The sequence below is a fragment of the Narcine bancroftii genome, chromosome 8, assembly GCF_036971445.1.
Source record: "Narcine bancroftii isolate sNarBan1 chromosome 8, sNarBan1.hap1, whole genome shotgun sequence".
In the NCBI taxonomy this organism is placed as follows: Eukaryota; Metazoa; Chordata; class Chondrichthyes; order Torpediniformes; family Narcinidae; genus Narcine; species Narcine bancroftii.
In genome coordinates, this window is record NC_091476.1 from 85,484,415 (window position 1) to 85,500,831 (window position 16,417).

The following is a 16,417-nucleotide window of genomic DNA, read 5'->3' on the forward strand; positions in this document are numbered from 1 at the left end:
ACTGCTGTGGATCTGCACTGTCCCACGCCTGACCTGCATCTGTACTGCTGTGGATCTACACTGTCCCACGCCTGACCTGCACCTGTACTGCTTTGCATCTACACTGTCCCACACCTCACCTGCACCTGTACTGCTGTGGATCTACACTGTCCCATGCCTGACCTGTACCTGTACTGCTGTGCATCTACACTGTCCCACACCTGACCTGTACCTGTACTGCTGTGGATCTACACTGTCCTACGCCTGACCTGTACCTGTACTGCTGTGGATCTACACTGTCCCACGCCTGACCCGCACCTGTACTGCTGTGGATCTACACTGTCCCATGCCTGACCTGTGCCTGTACTGCTGTGTATCTACATTGTCCCACACCTGACCTGTACCTGTACTGCTGTGGATCTACACTCTCCTACGCCTGACTTATGCCTGTACTGCTGTGTATCTACACTGTCCCACGCCTGACCTGCACCTGTACTGCTGTGAATCTACACTGTCCCACGCCTGACCTGCACCTGTACTGCTGTGGATCTACACTGTCCTACGCCTGACCTGTGCTGTACTGCTGTGTATCTACACTGTCCCACGCCTGACCTGCACCTGTACTGCTGTGGATCTACACTGTCCCACGCCTGACCTGCACCTGTACTGCTGTGGATCCACACTGTCATACCCCTGACCTGTGCCTGTACTGCTGTGTATCTACAGTGTCCAACACATGACTTGTGCCTGTACTGTTGTGTATCTACACTGACCCACACCTGACCTGTACTTGTACTGCTGTGGATCTCCTCTATCCCACACCTGACCTGTGCCTGTACGGCTGTGGATCTACATTGTCCCACGCTTGACCTGCACCTGTACTGCTGTGGATCTCCACTTCACCACGCCTGACCTGTACCTGTACTGCTGTGGATCCGCACTGTTCTACGCCTGACCTGTGCCTGTACTGCTGTGTATCTACACTGTCCAAACCTGACCTGTACCTGTAATGGTGTGCATCTACACTGTCCCACGCCTGACCTGTGGCTGTTCTGCTGTGGATCTCCATTTTCCCACACCTGACAGGTACCGGTACAGCTGTGGATCCGCACTGTCCCACGCCTGACCTGCACCTGCACTGCTGTGGATCTACACTGTCCCACACCTGACCTGTACCTGTACTGCTGTGGAACTACACTGTCCCACACTTGACCTGCACGTGCACTGCTGTGGATCTCCACTGTCCCAAGCATGACCTGTGCCTGTACTGCTGTGTATCTCCACTGTCCCAAGCATGACCTGTGCCTGTACTGCTGTGGATCTACACTGTCCCACGCCTGACCTGCACCGGAACTGCTGTGGATCTACACTGTCCCACACCTGACCTGTGCCTGTACTGCTGTGTATCTACACTGTCCCACGCCTGACCGCGCCTGTACTGGTGTGGATCTACACTGTCCTACACCTGACCTGCACCTGCACTGCTGTGCATCTACACAGTCCCACACCTGACCTGTGCCTGTACTGCAGTGGACCTCCACTGTCCCATACCTGACCTGTGTCTGTACTGCTGTGTATATACACTGCCCCACACCTGACCTGTATCTCTACTGCTGTGTATCTACACTGTCCCACACCTGACCTGTGCCTGTACTGCTGTGGATCTACATTGTCGCACACCTGAACTGTACCTGTACGGCTGTATCTACACTGACCCACACCTGACCTGTGCCTGTACTGCTGTATCTACATTGTCCCACACCTGGCGTGTTCCTGTACTGCTGAGCATCTACTCTGTTCCTCCCCTGACTTGTACCTGTACTGCTGTGTATCTACATTGTCCCACGCATGACCTGTGCCTGTACTGCTGTGTATCCTCACTGTCCCATGCCTGACCTGTGCCTGTACTGCTGTGTATCTAAACTCTCCATCACCTGACCAGTGCCTGTACTGCTGTGTATCTACACTGTCCCATGCCTGCTCTGTGCTTGTAGTACTGTGTATCTACACTGTCCCACGCCTGACCTGCACCTGTGCTGCTGAGGATCACCACTGTCCAACACCTGACCTGTACCTGTACTGCTGTGGATCCACACTGTCATACCCCTGACCTGTGCCTGTACTGCTGTGTATCTACAGTGTCCAACACATGACTTGTGCCTCTACTGTTGTGTATCTACACTGACCCACACCTGACCTGTACTTGTACTGCTGTGGATCTCCTCTATCCCACACCTGACCTGTGCCTGTACGGCTGTGGATCTACATTGTCCCACGCTTGACCTGCACCTGTACTGCTGTGGATCTCCACTTCACCACACCTGACCTGTGCCTGTACTGCTGTGTATCTACACTGTCCCAAACCTGACCTGTGCCTGTACTGCTGTGTATCTACACTGTCCCACACCTGACCTGTACCTGTACTGCTGTGGATCTACACTGTCCTACGCCTAACCTGTGCCTGTACTGCTGTGTATCTACACTGTCCCACACCTGACCTGTGCCTGTACTGCTGTGGATCTACACTGTCCCACACCTGACCTGCACCTGCACTGCTGTGGATCTCCACTGTCCCAAGCATGACCTGTGCCAGGACTGCTGTGTATCTACACTGTCCCACGCCTGACCGGCACCTGTACTGCAGTAGATCTACACTGTCCCACACCTGACCTGCGACTGTTCTGCTGTATCTACACTTACCACACCTGACCTGTGCCTGTACTGCTGTATCGACTCTGTCCCACGCCTGCTCTGTGCTTGTACTGCTGTGTATCTACACTGCCCCACACCTGACCTGTATCTCTACTGCTGTGTATCACCACTGTCGCACACCTGACCTGCACCTGTACTGCTGTGCATCTACACTGTCCCACACCAGACCTGTGCTTGTACTGCTGTGGAACTACACTGTCACACGCCTGAACTGTGCCTGTACTGCTGTATCTACACTGTCCCATACCTGACCTGTGCCTGAACTGCTGTATTCTCACTGTCCCACACCAAACCTGTGCCTGTATTGCTGTGTATCCGCACTGTCCCACGCCTGACCTGTGCCTGTAATGCTGTGTATCTACACTCTCCCACGCTTGACCTGTGCCTGTACTGCTGTGTATCTACAGTGTCCCAGGCCTGCTCTGTGCTTGTACTGTTCTGTGTCTACACTGTCCTACACCTGACCTGCATCCGTACTGCTGTGGATCTCCACTGTCCCACACCTGACCTGCACCTGTACTGCTGTATATACACTGTCCCACACCTGACCTGCACCTGTACTGCTGTTCATCTTTACTGTCCCACACCTGACCTGTGCTTGTACTGCTGTGGATCTACACTGTACCACACCTGACCTGTGCCTGTACTGCTGTATATACACTGTCCCACACGTGACCTGTGCCTGTACTGCAGTATCTATACTGTCCCACACCTGACCTGTGCCTGTACTGTAGTGTATCTACACGGTCCCAAACCTGACCTGTGCCTGTACTGCTGTGTATCTACACTGTCCCACACCTGACCTGCACCTGTACTGCTGTTCATCTTCACTGTCCCACACCTGACCTGTGCTTGTATTGTTGTGGATCTCCACTGTCCCACACCTGACCTGCACCTGTACTGCTGTATATACACTGTCCCACACCTGACCTGTGCCTGTACTACTGTATCTATACTGTCCCACACCTGACCTGTGCCTGTACTGCAGTGTATCTACACGGTCCCACACCTGACCTGCACCTGTACTGCTGTTCATCTTCACTGTCCCACACCTGACCTGTGCTTGTACTGCTGTGGACCTACACTGTACCACACCTTACATGTACCTGTACTGCTGTTTATCTGCACTGTCCCACACCTGAACAATGCCTGCACTGCTGTGGATCTCCACTGTCCCACACCTGACCTGCACCTGTACCTCTGTGGATCTAAACTGTCCCACGCCTGATCTGCACCTGTACTGCTGTGGATCTACACTCTCCCACGCCTTACCTGCACCTGTACTGCTGTGGATCCTCACTGTCCCACGCCTGACCTGCACCTGTACAGCTGTGCATCTACACTGTCCCACACCTGACCTGCACTTGTACCTCTGTGGATCTAGAGTGTCCCACGCCTGATATGCACCTGTACTGCTGTGGATCCTCACTGTCCCACGCCTGACATGTACCTGTACTGCTGTGGATATCCACTGTCCCACAGCAGACCTGCACCTGTACCTCTGTGGATCTTGGCTGTGCAACGCCTGATCTGCACCTGTACTGCTGTGGATCTACACTGTCCCACGCCTGACCTGCACCTGTACTGCTGTGGATCTACACTGTCCTACGCCTGACCTGCACCTGTACTGCTGTGCATCTACACTGTCCCACACCTGACCTTTGCCTGTACTGCTGTGGACCTCAACTGTCCCACACCTGACCTGTGCCTGTACTGCTGTGTATCTACACTCTCCCACGCCTGACCTGCACCTGTACTTCTGTGGTTCTACACTGTCCCATGCCTGACCTGTATCTGTACTGCTGTGCATCTACACTGTCCCACACCTGACCTGTACCTGTACAGAAGTGGATCTACACTGTCCTACGCCTGTCCTGCACCTGTACTGCTGTGGATCTCCACTGTCCCACACCTGAACTGCACCTGTATTGCTGTGGACCTCCACTGTCCCACACCTGACCTGTGCCTGTACTGCTGTGTATCTACACTGTCCCACACCTGACCTGCACTTGTACTGCTGTGGATCTACACTGTCCCACGCCTGACCTGCACCTGTACTGCTGTGGATCTACACTGTCCCATGCCTGACCTGCACCTGTACTGCTGTGGATCTACACTGTCCCACGCCTGACCTGCACCTGCACTGCTGTGGATCTGCACTGTCCCACGCCTGACCTGCATCTGTACTGCTGTGGATCTACACTGTCCCACGCCTGACCTGCACCTGTACTGCTTTGCATCTACACTGTCCCACACCTCACATGCACCTGTACTGCTGTGGATCTACACTGTCCCATGCCTGACCTGTACCTGTACTGCTGTGCATCTACACTGTCCCACACCTGACCTGTACCTGTACTGCTGTGGATCTACACTGTCCTACGCCTGACCTGTACCTGTACTGCTGTGGATCTACACTGTCCCACGCCTGACCTGCACCTGTACTGCTGTGGATCTACACTGTCCCATGCCTGACCTGTGCCTGTACTGCTGTGTATCTACATTGTCCCACACCTGACCTGTACCTGTACTGCTGTGGATCTACACTCTCCTACGCCTGACTTATGCCTGTACTGCTGTGTATCTACACTGTCCCACGCCTGACCTGCACCTGTACTGCTGTGAATCTACACTGTCCCACGCCTGACCTGCACCTGTACTGCTGTGGATCTACACTGTCCTACGCCTGACCTGTGCTGTACTGCTGTGTATCTACACTGTCCCACGCCTGACCTGCACCTGTACTGCTGTGGATCTACACTGTCCCACGCCTGACCTGCACCTGTACTGCTGTGGATCCACACTGTCATACCCCTGACCTGTGCCTGTACTGCTGTGTATCTACAGTGTCCAACACATGACTTGTGCCTGTACTGTTGTGTATCTACACTGACCCACACCTGACCTGTACTTGTACTGCTGTGGATCTCCTCTATCCCACACCTGACCTGTGCCTGTACGGCTGTGGATCTACATTGTCCCACGCTTGACCTGCACCTGTACTGCTGTGGATCTCCACTTCACCACGCCTGACCTGTACCTGTACTGCTGTGGATCCGCACTGTTCTACGCCTGACCTGTGCCTGTACTGCTGTGTATCTACACTGTCCAAACCTGACCTGTACCTGTAATGGTGTGCATCTACACTGTCCCACGCCTGACCAGTGGCTGTTCTGCTGTGGATCTCCATTTTCCCACACCTGACAGGTACCGGTACAGCTGTGGATCCGCACTGTCCCACGCCTGACCTGCACCTGCACTGCTGTGGATCTACACTGTCCCACACCTGACCTGTACCTGTACTGCTGTGGAACTACACTGTCCCACACTTGACCTGCACGTGCACTGCTGTGGATCTCCACTGTCCCAAGCATGACCTGTGCCTGTACTGCTGTGTATCTCCACTGTCCCAAGCATGACCTGTGCCTGTACTGCTGTGGATCTACACTGTCCCACGCCTGACCTGCACCTGAACTGCTGTGGATCTACACTGTCCCACACCTGACCTGTGCCTGTACTGCTGTGTATCTACACTGTCCCACGCCTGACCGGCGCCTGTACTGGTGTGGATCTACACTGTCCTACACCTGACCTGCACCTGCACTGCTGTGCATCTACACTGTCCCACACCTGACCTGTGCCTGTACTGCAGTGGACCTCCACTGTCCCATACCTGACCTGTGTCTGTACTGCTGTGTATATACACTGCCCCACACCTGACCTGTATCTCTACTCCTGTGTATCTACACTGTCCCACACCTGACCTGTGCCTGTACTGCTGTGGATCTACATTGTCGCACACCTGAACTGTACCTGTACGGCTGTATCTACACTGACCCACACCTGACCTGTGCCTGTACTGCTGTATCTACATTGTCCCACACCTGGCGTGTTCCTGTACTGCTGAGCATCTACTCTGTTCCTCCCCTGACTTGTACCTGTACTGCTGTGTATCTACATTGTCCCACGCATGACCTGTGCCTGTACTGCTGTGTATCCTCACTGTCCCATGCCTGACCTGTGCCTGTACTGCTGTGTATCTAAACTCTCCATCACCTGACCAGTGCCTGTACTGCTGTGTATCTACACTGTCCCATGCCTGCTCTGTGCTTGTAGTACTGTGTATCTACACTGTCCCACGCCTGACCTGCACCTGTGCTGCTGAGGATCACCACTGTCCAACACCTGACCTGTACCTGTACTGCTGTGGATCCACACTGTCATACCCCTGACCTGTGCCTGTACTGCTGTGTATCTACAGTGTCCAACACATGACTTGTGCCTCTACTGCTGTGCATCTACACTGTCCCACACCTGACCTGTACCTGTACTGCTGTGGATCTACACTGTCCTACGCCTGTCCTGCACCTGTACTGCTGTGGATCTCCACTGTCCCACACCTGAACTGCACCTGTATTGCTGTGGACCTCCACTGTCCCACACCTGACCTGTGCCTGTACTGCTGTGTATCTACACTGTCCCACACCTGACCTGCACTTGTACTGCTGTGGATCTACACTGTCCCACGCCTGACCTGCACCTGTACTGCTGTGGATCTACACTGTCCCATGCCTGACCTGCACCTGTACTGCTGTGGATCTACACTGTCCCACGCCTGACCTGCACCTGCACTGCTGTGGATCTGCACTGTCCCACGCCTGACCTGCATCTGTACTGCTGTGGATCTACACTGTCCCACGCCTGACCTGCACCTGTACTGCTTTGCATCTACACTGTCCCACACCTCACCTGCACCTGTACTGCTGTGGATCTACACTGTCCCATGCCTGACCTGTACCTGTACTGCTGTGCATCTACACTGTCCCACACCTGACCTGTACCTGTACTGCTGTGGATCTACACTGTCCTACGCCTGACCCGCACCTGTACTGCTGTGGATCTACACTGTCCCATGCCTGACCTGTGCCTGTACTGCTGTGTATCTACATTGTCCCACACCTGACCTGTACCTGTACTGCTGTGGATCTACACTCTCCTACGCCTGACTTATGCCTGTACTGCTGTGTATCTACACTGTCCCACGCCTGACCTGCACCTGTACTGCTGTGAATCTACACTGTCCCACGCCTGACCTGCACCTGTACTGCTGTGGATCTACACTGTCCTACGCCTGACCTGTGCTGTACTGCTGTGTATCTACACTGTCCCACGCCTGACCTGCACCTGTACTGCTGTGGATCTACACTGTCCCACGCCTGACCTGCACCTGTACTGCTGTGGATCCACACTGTCATACCCCTGACCTGTGCCTGTACTGCTGTGTATCTACAGTGTCCAACACATGACTTGTGCCTGTACTGTTGTGTATCTACACTGACCCACACCTGACCTGTACTTGTACTGCTGTGGATCTCCTCTATCCCACACCTGACCTGTGCCTGTACGGCTGTGGATCTACATTGTCCCACGCTTGACCTGCACCTGTACTGCTGTGGATCTCCACTTCACCACGCCTGACCTGTACCTGTACTGCTGTGGATCCGCACTGTTCTACGCCTGACCTGTGCCTGTACTGCTGTGTATCTACACTGTCCAAACCTGACCTGTACCTGTAATGGTGTGCATCTACACTGTCCCACGCCTGACCTGTGGCTGTTCTGCTGTGGATCTCCATTTTCCCACACCTGACAGGTACCGGTACAGCTGTGGATCCGCACTGTCCCACGCCTGACCTGCACCTGCACTGCTGTGGATCTACACTGTCCCACACCTGACCTGTACCTGTACTGCTGTGGAACTACACTGTCCCACACTTGACCTGCACGTGCACTGCTGTGGATCTCCACTGTCCCAAGCATGACCTGTGCCTGTACTGCTGTGTATCTCCACTGTCCCAAGCATGACCTGTGCCTGTACTGCTGTGGATCTACACTGTCCCACGCCTGACCTGCACCGGAACTGCTGTGGATCTACACTGTCCCACACCTGACCTGTGCCTGTACTGCTGTGTATCTACACTGTCCCACGCCTGACCGCGCCTGTACTGGTGTGGATCTACACTGTCCTACACCTGACCTGCACCTGCACTGCTGTGCATCTACACAGTCCCACACCTGACCTGTGCCTGTACTGCAGTGGACCTCCACTGTCCCATACCTGACCTGTGTCTGTACTGCTGTGTATATACACTGCCCCACACCTGACCTGTATCTCTACTGCTGTGTATCTACACTGTCCCACACCTGACCTGTGCCTGTACTGCTGTGGATCTACATTGTCGCACACCTGAACTGTACCTGTACGGCTGTATCTACACTGACCCACACCTGACCTGTGCCTGTACTGCTGTATCTACATTGTCCCACACCTGGCGTGTTCCTGTACTGCTGAGCATCTACTCTGTTCCTCCCCTGACTTGTACCTGTACTGCTGTGTATCTACATTGTCCCACGCATGACCTGTGCCTGTACTGCTGTGTATCCTCACTGTCCCATGCCTGACCTGTGCCTGTACTGCTGTGTATCTAAACTCTCCATCACCTGACCAGTGCCTGTACTGCTGTGTATCTACACTGTCCCATGCCTGCTCTGTGCTTGTAGTACTGTGTATCTACACTGTCCCACGCCTGACCTGCACCTGTGCTGCTGAGGATCACCACTGTCCAACACCTGACCTGTACCTGTACTGCTGTGGATCCACACTGTCATACCCCTGACCTGTGCCTGTACTGCTGTGTATCTACAGTGTCCAACACATGACTTGTGCCTGTACTGTTGTGTATCTACACTGACCCACACCTGACCTGTACTTGTACTGCTGTGGATCTCCTCTATCCCACACCTGACCTGTGCCTGTACGGCTGTGGATCTACATTGTCCCACGCTTGACCTGCACCTGTACTGCTGTGGATCTCCACTTCACCACGCCTGACCTGTGCCTGTACTGCTGTGTATCTACACTGTCCCAAACCTGACCTGTGCCTGTACTGCTGTGTATCTACACTGTCCCACACCTGACCTGTACCTGTACTGCTGTGGATCTACACTGTCCTACGCCTAACCTGTGCCTGTACTGCTGTGTATCTACACTGTCCCACACCTGACCTGTGCCTGTACTGCTGTGGATCTACACTGTCCCACACCTGACCTGCACCTGCACTGCTGTGGATCTCCACTGTCCCAAGCATGACCTGTGCCAGGACTGCTGTGTATCTACACTGTCCCACGCCTGACCGGCACCTGTACTGCAGTAGATCTACACTGTCCCACACCTGACCTGCGACTGTTCTGCTGTATCTACACTTACCACACCTGACCTGTGCCTGTACTGCTGTATCGACACTGTCCCACGCCTGCTCTGTGCTTGTACTGCTGTGTATCTACACTGCCCCACACCTGACCTGTATCTCTACTGCTGTGTATCACCACTGTCGCACACCTGACCTGCACCTGTACTGCTGTGCATCTACACTGTCCCACACCAGACCTGTGCTTGTACTGCTGTGGAACTACACTGTCACACGCCTGAACTGTGCCTGTACTGCTGTATCTACACTGTCCCATACCTGACCTGTGCCTGAACTGCTGTATTCTCACTGTCCCACACCAAACCTGTGCCTGTATTGCTGTGTATCCGCACTGTCCCACGCCTGACCTGTGCCTGTAATGCTGTGTATCTACACTCTCCCACGCCTGACCTGTGCCTGTACTGCTGTGTATCTACTCTGTCCCAGGCCTGCTCTGTGCTTGTACTGTTCTGTGTCTACACTGTCCTACACCTGACCTGCATCCGTACTGCTGTGGATCTCCACTGTCCCACACCTGACCTGCACCTGTACTGCTGTATATACACTGTCCCACACCTGACCTGCACCTGTACTGCTGTTCATCTTTACTGTCCCACACCTGACCTGTGCTTGTACTGCTGTGGATCTACACTGTACCACACCTGACCTGTGCCTGTACTGCTGTATATACACTGTCCCACACGTGACCTGTGCCTGTACTGCTGTATCTATACTGTCCCACACCTGACCTGTGCCTGTACTGTAGTGTATCTACACGGTCCCAAACCTGACCTGTGCCTGTACTGCTGTGTATCTACACTGTCCCACACCTGACCTGCACCTGTACTGCTGTTCATCTTCACTGTCCCACACCTGACCTGTGCTTGTATTGTTGTGGATCTCCACTGTCCCACACCTGACCTGCACCTGTACTGCTGTATATACACTGTCCCACACCTGACCTGTGCCTGTACTGCTGTATCTATACTGTCCCACACCTGACCTGTGCCTGTACTGCAGTGTATCTACACGGTCCCACACCTGACCTGCACCTGTACTGCTGTTCATCTTCACTGTCCCACACCTGACCTGTGCTTGTACTGCTGTGGACCTACACTGTACCACACCTTACCTGTGCCTGTACTGCTGTTTATCTGCACTGTCCCACACCTGAACAATGCCTGCACTGCTGTGGATCTCCACTGTCCCACACCTGACCTGCACCTGTACCTCTGTGGATCTAAACTGTCCCACGCCTGATCTGCACCTGTACTGCTGTGGATCTACACTCTCCCACGCCTTACCTGCACCTGTACTGCTGTGGATCCTCACTGTCCCACGCCTGACCTGCACCTGTACAGCTGTGCATCTACACTGTCCCACGCCTGACCTGCACTTGTACCTCTGTGGATCTAGAGTGTCCCACGCCTGATATGCACCTGTACTGCTGTGGATCCTCACTGTCCCACGCCTGACCTGTACCTGTACTGCTGTGGATATCCACTGTCCCACAGCAGACCTGCACCTGTACCTCTGTGGATCTTGGCTGTCCAACGCCTGATCTGCACCTGTACTGCTGTGGATCTACACTGTCCCACGCCTGACCTGCACCTGTACTGCTGTGGATCTACACTGTCCTACGCCTGACCTGCACCTGTACTGCTGTGCATCTAAACTGTCCCACACCTGACCTTTGCCTGTACTGCTGTGGACCTCAACTGTCCCACACCTGACCTGTGCCTGTACTGCTGTGTATCTACACTCTCCCACGCCTGACCTGCACCTGTACTTCTGTGGATCTACACTGTCCCATGCCTGACCTGTATCTGTACTGCTGTGCATCTACACTGTCCCACACCTGACCTGTACCTGTACTGCTGTGGATCTACACTGTCCTACGCCTGTCCTGCACCTGTACTGCTGTGGATCTCCACTGTCCCACACCTGAACTGCACCTGTATTGCTGTGGACCTCCACTGTCCCACACCTGACCTGTGCCTGTACTGCTGTGTATCTACACTGTCCCACACCTGACCTGCACTTGTACTGCTGTGGATCTACACTGTCCCACGCCTGACCTGCACCTGTACTGCTGTGGATCTACACTGTCCCATGCCTGACCTGCACCTGTACTGCTGTGGATCTACACTGTCCCACGCCTGACCTGCACCTGCACTGCTGTGGATCTGCACTGTCCCACGCCTGACCTGCATCTGTACTGCTGTGGATCTACACTGTCCCACGCCTGACCTGCACCTGTACTGCTTTGCATCTACACTGTCCCACACCTCACATGCACCTGTACTGCTGTGGATCTACACTGTCCCATGCCTGACCTGTACCTGTACTGCTGTGCATCTACACTGTCCCACACCTGACCTGTACCTGTACTGCTGTGGATCTACACTGTCCTACGCCTGACCTGTACCTGTACTGCTGTGGATCTACACTGTCCCACGCCTGACCTGCACCTGTACTGCTGTGGATCTACACTGTCCCATGCCTGACCTGTGCCTGTACTGCTGTGTATCTACATTGTCCCACACCTGACCTGTACCTGTACTGCTGTGGATCTACACTCTCCTACGCCTGACTTATGCCTGTACTGCTGTGTATCTACACTGTCCCACGCCTGACCTGCACCTGTACTGCTGTGAATCTACACTGTCCCACGCCTGACCTGCACCTGTACTGCTGTGGATCTACACTGTCCTACGCCTGACCTGTGCTGTACTGCTGTGTATCTACACTGTCCCACGCCTGACCTGCACCTGTACTGCTGTGGATCTACACTGTCCCACGCCTGACCTGCACCTGTACTGCTGTGGATCCACACTGTCATACCCCTGACCTGTGCCTGTACTGCTGTGTATCTACAGTGTCCAACACATGACTTGTGCCTGTACTGTTGTGTATCTACACTGACCCACACCTGACCTGTACTTGTACTGCTGTGGATCTCCTCTATCCCACACCTGACCTGTGCCTGTACGGCTGTGGATCTACATTGTCCCACGCTTGACCTGCACCTGTACTGCTGTGGATCTCCACTTCACCACGCCTGACCTGTACCTGTACTGCTGTGGATCCGCACTGTTCTACGCCTGACCTGTGCCTGTACTGCTGTGTATCTACACTGTCCAAACCTGACCTGTACCTGTAATGGTGTGCATCTACACTGTCCCACGCCTGACCAGTGGCTGTTCTGCTGTGGATCTCCATTTTCCCACACCTGACAGGTACCGGTACAGCTGTGGATCCGCACTGTCCCACGCCTGACCTGCACCTGCACTGCTGTGGATCTACACTGTCCCACACCTGACCTGTACCTGTACTGCTGTGGAACTACACTGTCCCACACTTGACCTGCACGTGCACTGCTGTGGATCTCCACTGTCCCAAGCATGACCTGTGCCTGTACTGCTGTGTATCTCCACTGTCCCAAGCATGACCTGTGCCTGTACTGCTGTGGATCTACACTGTCCCACGCCTGACCTGCACCTGAACTGCTGTGGATCTACACTGTCCCACACCTGACCTGTGCCTGTACTGCTGTGTATCTACACTGTCCCACGCCTGACCGGCGCCTGTACTGGTGTGGATCTACACTGTCCTACACCTGACCTGCACCTGCACTGCTGTGCATCTACACTGTCCCACACCTGACCTGTGCCTGTACTGCAGTGGACCTCCACTGTCCCATACCTGACCTGTGTCTGTACTGCTGTGTATATACACTGCCCCACACCTGACCTGTATCTCTACTCCTGTGTATCTACACTGTCCCACACCTGACCTGTGCCTGTACTGCTGTGGATCTACATTGTCGCACACCTGAACTGTACCTGTATGGCTGTATCTACACTGACCCACACCTGACCTGTGCCTGTACTGCTGTATCTACATTGTCCCACACCTGGCGTGTTCCTGTACTGCTGAGCATCTACTCTGTTCCTCCCCTGACTTGTACCTGTACTGCTGTGTATCTACATTGTCCCACGCATGACCTGTGCCTGTACTGCTGTGTATCCTCACTGTCCCATGCCTGACCTGTGCCTGTACTGCTGTGTATCTAAACTCTCCATCACCTGACCAGTGCCTGTACTGCTGTGTATCTACACTGTCCCATGCCTGCTCTGTGCTTGTAGTACTGTGTATCTACACTGTCCCACGCCTGACCTGCACCTGTGCTGCTGAGGATCACCACTGTCCAACACCTGACCTGTACCTGTACTGCTGTGGATCCACACTGTCATACCCCTGACCTGTGCCTGTACTGCTGTGTATCTACAGTGTCCAACACATGACTTGTGCCTCTACTGCTGTGCATCTACACTGTCCCACACCTGACCTGTACCTGTACTGCTGTGGATCTACACTGTCCTACGCCTGTCCTGCACCTGTACTGCTGTGGATCTCCACTGTCCCACACCTGAACTGCACCTGTATTGCTGTGGACCTCCACTGTCCCACACCTGACCTGTGCCTGTACTGCTGTGTATCTACACTGTCCCACACCTGACCTGCACTTGTACTGCTGTGGATCTACACTGTCCCACGCCTGACCTGCACCTGTACTGCTGTGGATCTACACTGTCCCATGCCTGACCTGCACCTGTACTGCTGTGGATCTACACTGTCCCACGCCTGACCTGCACCTGCACTGCTGTGGATCTGCACTGTCCCACGCCTGACCTGCATCTGTACTGCTGTGGATCTACACTGTCCCACGCCTGACCTGCACCTGTACTGCTTTGCATCTACACTGTCCCACACCTCACCTGCACCTGTACTGCTGTGGATCTACACTGTCCCATGCCTGACCTGTACCTGTACTGCTGTGCATCTACACTGTCCCACACCTGACCTGTACCTGTACTGCTGTGGATCTACACTGTCCTACGCCTGACCTGTACCTGTACTGCTGTGGATCTACACTGTCCCACGCCTGACCCGCACCTGTACTGCTGTGGATCTACACTGTCCCATGCCTGACCTGTGCCTGTACTGCTGTGTATCTACATTGTCCCACACCTGACCTGTACCTGTACTGCTGTGGATCTACACTCTCCTACGCCTGACTTATGCCTGTACTGCTGTGTATCTACACTGTCCCACGCCTGACCTGCACCTGTACTGCTGTGAATCTACACTGTCCCACGCCTGACCTGCACCTGTACTGCTGTGGATCTACACTGTCCTACGCCTGACCTGTGCTGTACTGCTGTGTATCTACACTGTCCCACGCCTGACCTGCACCTGTACTGCTGTGGATCTACACTGTCCCACGCCTGACCTGCACCTGTACTGCTGTGGATCCACACTGTCATACCCCTGACCTGTGCCTGTACTGCTGTGTATCTACAGTGTCCAACACATGACTTGTGCCTGTACTGTTGTGTATCTACACTGACCCACACCTGACCTGTACTTGTACTGCTGTGGATCTCCTCTATCCCACACCTGACCTGTGCCTGTACGGCTGTGGATCTACATTGTCCCACGCTTGACCTGCACCTGTACTGCTGTGGATCTCCACTTCACCACGCCTGACCTGTACCTGTACTGCCGTGGATCCGCACTGTTCTACGCCTGACCTGTGCCTGTACTGCTGTGTATCTACACTGTCCAAACCTGACCTGTACCTGTAATGGTGTGCATCTACACTGTCCCACGCCTGACCTGTGGCTGTTCTGCTGTGGATCTCCATTTTCCCACACCTGACAGGTACCGGTACAGCTGTGGATCCGCACTGTCCCACGCCTGACCTGCACCTGCACTGCTGTGGATCTACACTGTCCCACACCTGACCTGTACCTGTACTGCTGTGGAACTACACTGTCCCACACTTGACCTGCACGTGCACTGCTGTGGATCTCCACTGTCCCAAGCATGACCTGTGCCTGTACTGCTGTGTATCTCCACTGTCCCAAGCATGACCTGTGCCTGTACTGCTGTGGATCTACACTGTCCCACGCCTGACCTGCACCGGAACTGCTGTGGATCTACACTGTCCCACACCTGACCTGTGCCTGTACTGCTGTGTATCTACACTGTCCCACGCCTGACCGCGCCTGTACTGGTGTGGATCTACACTGTCCTACACCTGACCTGCACCTGCACTGCTGTGCATCTACACAGTCCCACACCTGACCTGTGCCTGTACTGCAGTGGACCTCCACTGTCCCATACCTGACCTGTGTCTGTACTGCTGTGTATATACACTGCCCCACACCTGACCTGTATCTCTACTGCTGTGTATCTACACTGTCCCACACCTGACCTGTGCCTGTACTGCTGTGGATCTACATTGTCGCACACCTGAACTGTACCTGTACGGCTGTATCTACACTGACCCACACCTGACCTGTGCCTGTACTGCTGTATCTACATTGTCCCACACCTGGCGTGTTCCTGTACTGCTGAGCATCTACTCTGTTCCTCCCCTGACTTGTACCTGTACTGCTGTGTATCTACATT